Source organism: Myxocyprinus asiaticus, chromosome 4 (assembly GCF_019703515.2).
Source record: "Myxocyprinus asiaticus isolate MX2 ecotype Aquarium Trade chromosome 4, UBuf_Myxa_2, whole genome shotgun sequence".
In the NCBI taxonomy this organism is placed as follows: Eukaryota; Metazoa; Chordata; class Actinopteri; order Cypriniformes; family Catostomidae; genus Myxocyprinus; species Myxocyprinus asiaticus.
In genome coordinates, this window is record NC_059347.1 from 7,308,343 (window position 1) to 7,315,789 (window position 7,447).

General features: G+C 38.9%; 1 pseudogene; it reads left to right on the forward strand.

The window, feature by feature from the left end:
- Positions 1–247: 247 nt before the first annotated feature.
- LOC127436722 (ADP/ATP translocase 2-like) lies at positions 248–7,447 on the forward strand (annotated as a pseudogene).

Sequence of the window (7,447 nt, forward strand, 5' to 3'; positions counted from 1 at the left end):
CAAGCCACGTGATAATGCATGGACAGATGGTCTCAGATGCGGAGGCAACTGAGATCCATCCTCCGCCACCCGGATTGAGGCGAGTCACTACGCCACCACAAGGATTTAGAGAGCATTGGGAATTGGGCATTCCAAATTGGGGAGAAAAGGGGAGAAAAAAATAAATAGAGTATACATATTATACACTTCAGAAATAGTAAAGGTGGAACAGTTGTATAATATTCTGAATATAGCCATTGTGATAGAAATGTTTGAAGGTAAAATAGTGCCTAAAAGATTTGCATGTGTGGAGTAAGATTTGTAAAATTATTATTATCGTATTACTTGTTGCTGTATTGTTTGTGCACAGGAAGCTTCCAAGACTGCAAGACAGCTGTTGCTCCCATCGAGAGAGTCAGCAGATCCTTTAAGTCCTGTAAGTTGCAAGGTGGGACCTCCGTGGATTGGACTTGTTGGTCCAGCACATCCTATAGAGGCTCAATCAGATTGAAATCTGGGGAATTTGGTGGCCAAATCAACAACTTGAACTCAGTTATGTTCCTTAAACCATTCCTGAACAATTTTTGAAATGTGGCAGGGCGCATTATCCTGCTGAAAGAGGCCACTGCCATCAGGTAATACCGTTGCCACGAAGGGGTGTATGTAGTCTGCAACAATCACACTGCCTCTGCTGGTCTGCCTTCTTCCCATAGTGCATCTTGCTGCCATCTCTTCCCCAGGTAAACGACGCGCACACATCCACGTGATCTAAAAGAAAACGTGATTCATCAGACAAGGCCACCATCTTCCATTGCTCCATGGTCCAGTTCTGACACTCACGTGGCCATTGTACGTGCTTTTGGTGGTGGACGGGTCAGCATGGGCACTCTGACAGGTCTGCGACTACGCAGCCCCATATGCAGCAAGCTGTGATGCACTGTGTGATAGACACCTTTCTATCATGGCCAGTAATAGGTTTTTCAGCAATTTGTACTCCAGTAGCTCTTCTGTTGGATCGGACGAGACGGGCTAGCCTTCGCTCCCCATGCGCATCAATAAGCCTTGGGTGCCCATGACCCTGTCACCGGTTCACCGGTTCTCCTTCCTTAGACCACGTTTGGTAGGTACTAACCACTGCATACCGGGAACACCCCACAAGACCTACTGTTTTGGAGATGCTCTTACCCAGTCGTCTAGCCATCACAATTTGGTCCTTGTCAAAGTCACTCAGATCCTTACGCTTGCTCATTTTTCCTGCTTCCAACACATGAAATTCAAGAACTGACTGTTCACTTGCTGCCTAATATCTAACCCCTTGACAGGTGCCATTGTAACGAGATAATGAATGTTATTCACTTCATCTGTCAGTGGTTTTAATGTTGTGGCTGATCAGTGTATGCACAGTATTTGCCAAAAAGGTCTTCAGCATGTCATGGAAGGCCACATCTACAATGTGCATTTAGGCAAAGGAATGTGTGATGCAGCAGTTTCCTTCAGAATCAGAGCACGTGCTTTGTTCTACTAAAAACAGTGAAGCCCCATTTTTTGGGGGGCAACAGGATGTGGTGTAATTCCTAAAATTTACTGTGATAAACAATTTAGTCTTTGGTTTCATTAAAAAAGTATTGGAGTGAAATTAACCAGTTATCAGCATTTAAAAATAACGTTTTCGCCTCTGGAACAATTGTATGGGACTTCTTGTTTTCGGTTAAATTTGTTCATATTCGGGGGGTTTTTTGTTCCTTGAACCATTTTAATCTGCTTACAAGGTTAGCAAAGCAATGCATAAAGCGGTGGTCCCATAGACATTCTATGGGCAGTACACTGGTGAGGATACAAGGTCATTGGAGATGCTTCAGTGTGCTGAATAAAGTGCTTTTTTGAGGAAACGGCTTATCACTTAATTAATTGACTGCCTGTTTGCTAATCTACAACATGTTTTACAGTAAACAATCCTTTCGGAATGAACTGTGGAATTTACTATGATAAAATTGCTGTTTTATAAAAGGAGACATTGACAATTTTGTGACAGGTAGGTGTCAGTTTATGGCTCTCCCCGTTAATTTGTATGGCGTCTGCAAACGGTGACTTGCTGTCATAACACGCTAGTTGACTATTATGCTCTCCCTAGTCCTATGGTAAAAACATGGAGATTATCTCATAGAAGATCTCTGGTAGAAGTAGACCGATATATTGGTTTTACCGATTAATCTGTGTTGACAAATACTTTTTGGAACAATCGGTTATCAGATAAAATCCATGCCGATAGTTGCCGATATATATATATATATATATATATATATATATATATATATATATTTTTTTTTTTCATTTTGTCATTTCAAAATAAGTGTCCTTGGTGTTTTTCGTGCTTCTTTATACTTAAAAGTCCTGCATTATGCACAAATAATTTTATTTTCTTCTGGTTATTTTTGAGATTTTGGTTGAACAATAAACTGCATCTGGGATTTTATTCATTTTGGACTCTTTGTCTGTGCCCGTCATAGTAAGGAAAGTATACGATTTTTTTTTTTTTGACATTCTATGAATCGATTTTCAAAACTATTGGCCGATTAAGCTGTTATCGGCATTTCTCACCACCTTAGTTATTTGGTATCGACAAAATCCGTCGGTCGACCTGTAATCTCTGGTCCCCTCCCCCAGTGTATCCCTTCTCACAGACTGTGATTATGCATCCGCTTTATTTAGCAGCGTAAATCTAGCAAACTTTTTTTTGGTGCAATTTTCTTTTTATTATTTAGAGTAAATGTTTAACATTATACTTTGTATTATATTACCCCGCAAAAAGTAAAAAAAAAAAAAAACGAGTTACCACAGATGCAATGAGGTTTCTAACACAGCTGCTGAGAGAGTGACCGTTAATTTGTCATCTTCTCTATTTTAACTGTCGTAATCCCCCACTGTCTATTTTTGTCTTTATTTAGAAAGCTGTGGAAACGTAATAATGCCGTTTTTCTTTTGATGAAGCAAATGCGTAAGCAAAAATTCTATTTAACGTGATCTCCCATTCGCTCCCATTCACAACCATCAAAGTTTACCCTGCAAACGTTTACTTCCATGAAAGGGTCCATAACATTTATTTCTGACTAGCAACAGCAAGTAATACAATTTAAAGCTATCAACCATTTTTTCAAAAAACTAGCACATCATGTCCCGCCCAACTTCCTGTTTTAATAGCAAATGCATCAACAGGAAAGACAAGTTCTCATCAAGCCATTTCATTAAGTTTTGAAGAAGAGTCTTCAAAATTGTTCATGCTAACTGACAACTTTTTAAAGGACTCAAATGTCATGCTGAGAACTAGGCTAATTGCAGAGTTAATAACCTTTTTCATATATGTACCTTTTATTTGTATTTTAAATTTAAATGGTTCTTTACAAAATTCTTGCAGGTCCAGCATGCCAGCAAGCAGATCACAGCAGACAAACAATACAAAGGTATTATTGACTGCATAGTATGTATTCCCAAGGAGCAGGGCTTCCTATCCTTCTGGAGGGGCAACTTGGCCAATGTCATCAGGTACTTCCCAAAACAGGCCCTCAACTTTGCCTTCAAAGATAAGTACAAGAAGGTCTTTCTAGATGGCGTTGACAAGCGCACCCAGTTTTGGAGGTACTTCGCTGGTAAACTTACCTCTAGTGTTGCTGCCTGAGCCACCTCGCTGTGCTTCATCTACCCCCTTGACTTTGCCAGAACCCGTTTGGCTGTTGACGTCGGAAAGGCTGATGCGGAGCGAGAGTTTTCTGGCCTTGGCAACTGTTTAGTGAAGATCTTCAAGTCTGATGATCTGAAGGGTTTGTATCAGGGCTTCAATGTGTCTGTGCAAGGTATCATCATCTATAGAGTGGCCTACTTCGGTATCTGTGATACTGCCAAAGGTGGGTTTGAGTGGTTTTACTATAGGGCTAAGATCAGTTGCTTTTTTTTTTTTAAATCACTTTAAGTTGTACTGTCTATGTGCCATAAGTTTGGCATAAAGCTGTTCATAGGTAAGGTAAAAAGATGTTTACTTTAATGGTGGAATATTTTGTACAAAATCTCTTATACACCTAAAGAAATGAATACTACTTTTGACAGATGTTTAAAATGATGTACACTCTAGTCATATCAGTGGCCTAGAAAAATCTATTTCTATAACATTGCAGCATCCAAAAGGGGATGACCCACCTCAAGGCTAGCGTATACTGTTATTTTGCATGCTGTCCCATGCACAATCAAGCATTTTGAGATTTTGACTTTTAAATAGCTATAGAAGCTGACAAGGTGTTAAAAACAAACATAACATGTCTATGTTTTATAGGCATGCTACCCGACCCCAAGAACACCCACAGTGGTGAGCTGGACGATTGCTCAAACTGTCACTGCTTTTGCTGGTCTTGCATCCTATCCCTTCGATACAGTTTGTCGGCGTATGATGATGATGTCTGGATGCAAAGGAGGTAAGATCCAACACCCTCAACCTCCCACATAAGCAAATGACAGCTTTCTTACAATAGCTCTTCGGTCTCGAGTCAAATGCGCTCAAAGCATTGACAACTGCCAAATCACTATGTGGCCACTATTGAAATAAAATGCTTTCATTGCAGGAAAACTATATTATTTATTATTTCTATAAGATAAAAGTGTCATTTTACTGGTATCATTGTTTAGTTTGGGGAACTTTAGTTGAAGTTATCTTGTAGATGTTGCTTTTTACTTTAATTGCATATGAGGCCTTGAGTAAACTGAATGATGTCCAATAATATTGCATGATTACACCCTGTGCTATCTTTTTCTCTGGCTGACAAGCTGATCAACACCTTTGTCTTTCCCCGCATTGACTATTGTAATGCACTTCTTGTTGGGGTCTCTAAATCCACACATAACAAATTGCAATATGTACAAAATTCGGCAGCTAGGATCCTGACTAGGACCAGAACAAATGACCATATTACTCCTATTTTGGAATCCTTGCACTGGCTCCCTGTCATGTTTCGTGTTGATTTTAAAATACTTATGCTAATATATAAAGCACTGCATGGTCTGGTTCCTCAGTATTTGTCCAATCTTTTAACAGTATACACCCCGAAGCGTAATCTGCGCTCCTCCCAATCTGGTCTTTTGGCTGTCCCTCAAACATGTTTGCGTTCCATGGGCGACAGAGCTTTTTCATCTTATGCTCCTAAATTGTGGAATTCACTTCCAGTTGATATTCGAGACTTTAGGCATTTTAAAATCTTATCTAAAAACATACTTCTTCAGGTTAGATTTACTTTAGTTTTTTTAGTTTTGTTTTCTGATTTATTATTAGTTGTATTTTTGATATGCATGTTTATACATTTTCATACATTCTTATGTTTTGTATTCTTATATGCATGTTTTGTGTTTCTGATTTATTATGAATTGTATTTTGATGTGCATGTTTATACATTTAATTAAGCTTTATGTTTTGTTTTCTTATGTTAATTTTAACTATGTAAAGCACCTCGAGAAGCTACTTTTAATAAAGTTTATTATTATTATTATTATGTTTAATGTTGTAATGTTGTAATTTTCTCTATTTGCATATGTGTCCTTAAATTGATAAATTCTCTCATTTACTCACCCTCATGCCATCCCAGATGTGTATGACTTTCTTCTGCTGAACACAAAGATTTTTAGAAGAATATCTCAGCTCTGTAGGTCCATACAATGCAAGTGAATGGGTGCCAAAATTCTGACTCTCCAAAAAGCACATATAGCCATCATAAAGGTAACCCATATGACTCCAGTGTTTTAATCCATATCTTCAGAAGTGATTTGATAGATATGGGTGAGAAACAGATAAATATTTAAGTCCCTTTTTGCTAGAAATTCTATAGAGTATTTATAGTAAAAAAGGACTTGATGTATCTGTTTCTCACCCACGCATATCATATCGCTTCAGAAGACACTGATTTAAGCACTGGAGTCATATGGACTACTTTTATGCTGACTTATGTGATTTCTGGAGCTTCAAAATTTTAGCACCCATTCACTTGCATTGTATGGACCAAAAGAGCTGAGATATTCTTCTAAAAATCTTAATTTAAGTTCAGCAGGTAAAAGAAAATCATACATATCTGGGATGGCATAAGGATGAGTAAATGATGAGAGTATTTTCATTTTTGGGTGAACTATCCCTTTAAGGAAACTGAATGTAGTCATTAATGTTACTGTAATGTTGTATAATAATAATAATAATAATAATAATAATAATAATAATTCCTTACATTTATATAGCACTTTTCTAGGCACTCAAAGCGCTTTACATAGTATAGGGGGAATCACCTCACCCACCACCAGTGTGCAGCGTCCACCTGGATGATGCAACAGCAGCCATAGTGCGCCAGAACGCCCACCACACACTAGCTATTGGTGGAGAGGAGAGTAGAGTGATGTAGCCAATTCAGGGATGGAGATTATTAGGAGGCCATGTTAGATAAGGGCCAGTGGGGGGAATTTGGCCAGGACACCAGAGTTACACCCCTACTCTTTACAAGAAGTGCCCTGGGATTTTTAATGACCACAGAGTCAGGACCTCGGTTTAACATCTCAACCAAAAGACGGTGCTTTTTTACAGTATAGTGTCCCCGTCACTATACTGGGGCATTAGGACCCACACAGAACGCAGGGTGAGCACCCCCAGCTGGCTTCCCTAATATCTCTTCCAGCAGCAACCTTAGTTTTCCCCAGGAGGTCTCCCATCCAGGTACTGACCAGGCTCAACCCTGTTGAGATTTAGTGGGCAACCAGGCAAGAGATGCTGGGTGATATGGCTGCTGATAATGGAATGTTAGTTTTCTGATTCACGGTCATGGTACGGCGCTATATAATTGGAGCTATTTGCTTTTGACCTGACGTGCCACTCATGTCCAGTGTAGACTGGGTGTTAGGGGTAGGACATTTCTCATTCTAGAGCATCTTATTGGACAAAAATGGAGTGCAAGGCACATAATCAATATTTTTTCATCTATTTTCCCAGAAGAGAGAGACTATACATTTTAAAATATACATTTTTAGCGTATATCTGCTAAAAGTTAATACAATTTTAATCATACACTAGCATGTAGATGGCCTCAAAGCTAGTAGACATGGAAGTAAGAAAATTCCTTGCTCAACTCTTAATATAATAAATTGGATTGAAATGTATTATTTTGACTTCAGGATCTTAGTTATTTTTAAAATCCCCTCTCCACTAATCAGGAATCATTGGGAATAGTCATTAAAAAGAATTGAAAGGTGTGGGAGGCAAGTATTTAACTCTTTATACTTTTTTATTTTTTTTTTAGCTGACATAATGTACAGCAGAACTATTGACTGCTGGAGGAAGATTTCACGTGATGAGGGTGGCAAGGCCTTTTTTAAGGATGCCTGGTCCAACGTGCTCAGAGGCACGGGCAGAGCCTTTTTGCTGGTTCTGTACAATGAGCTCAAGATGGTTATTTAA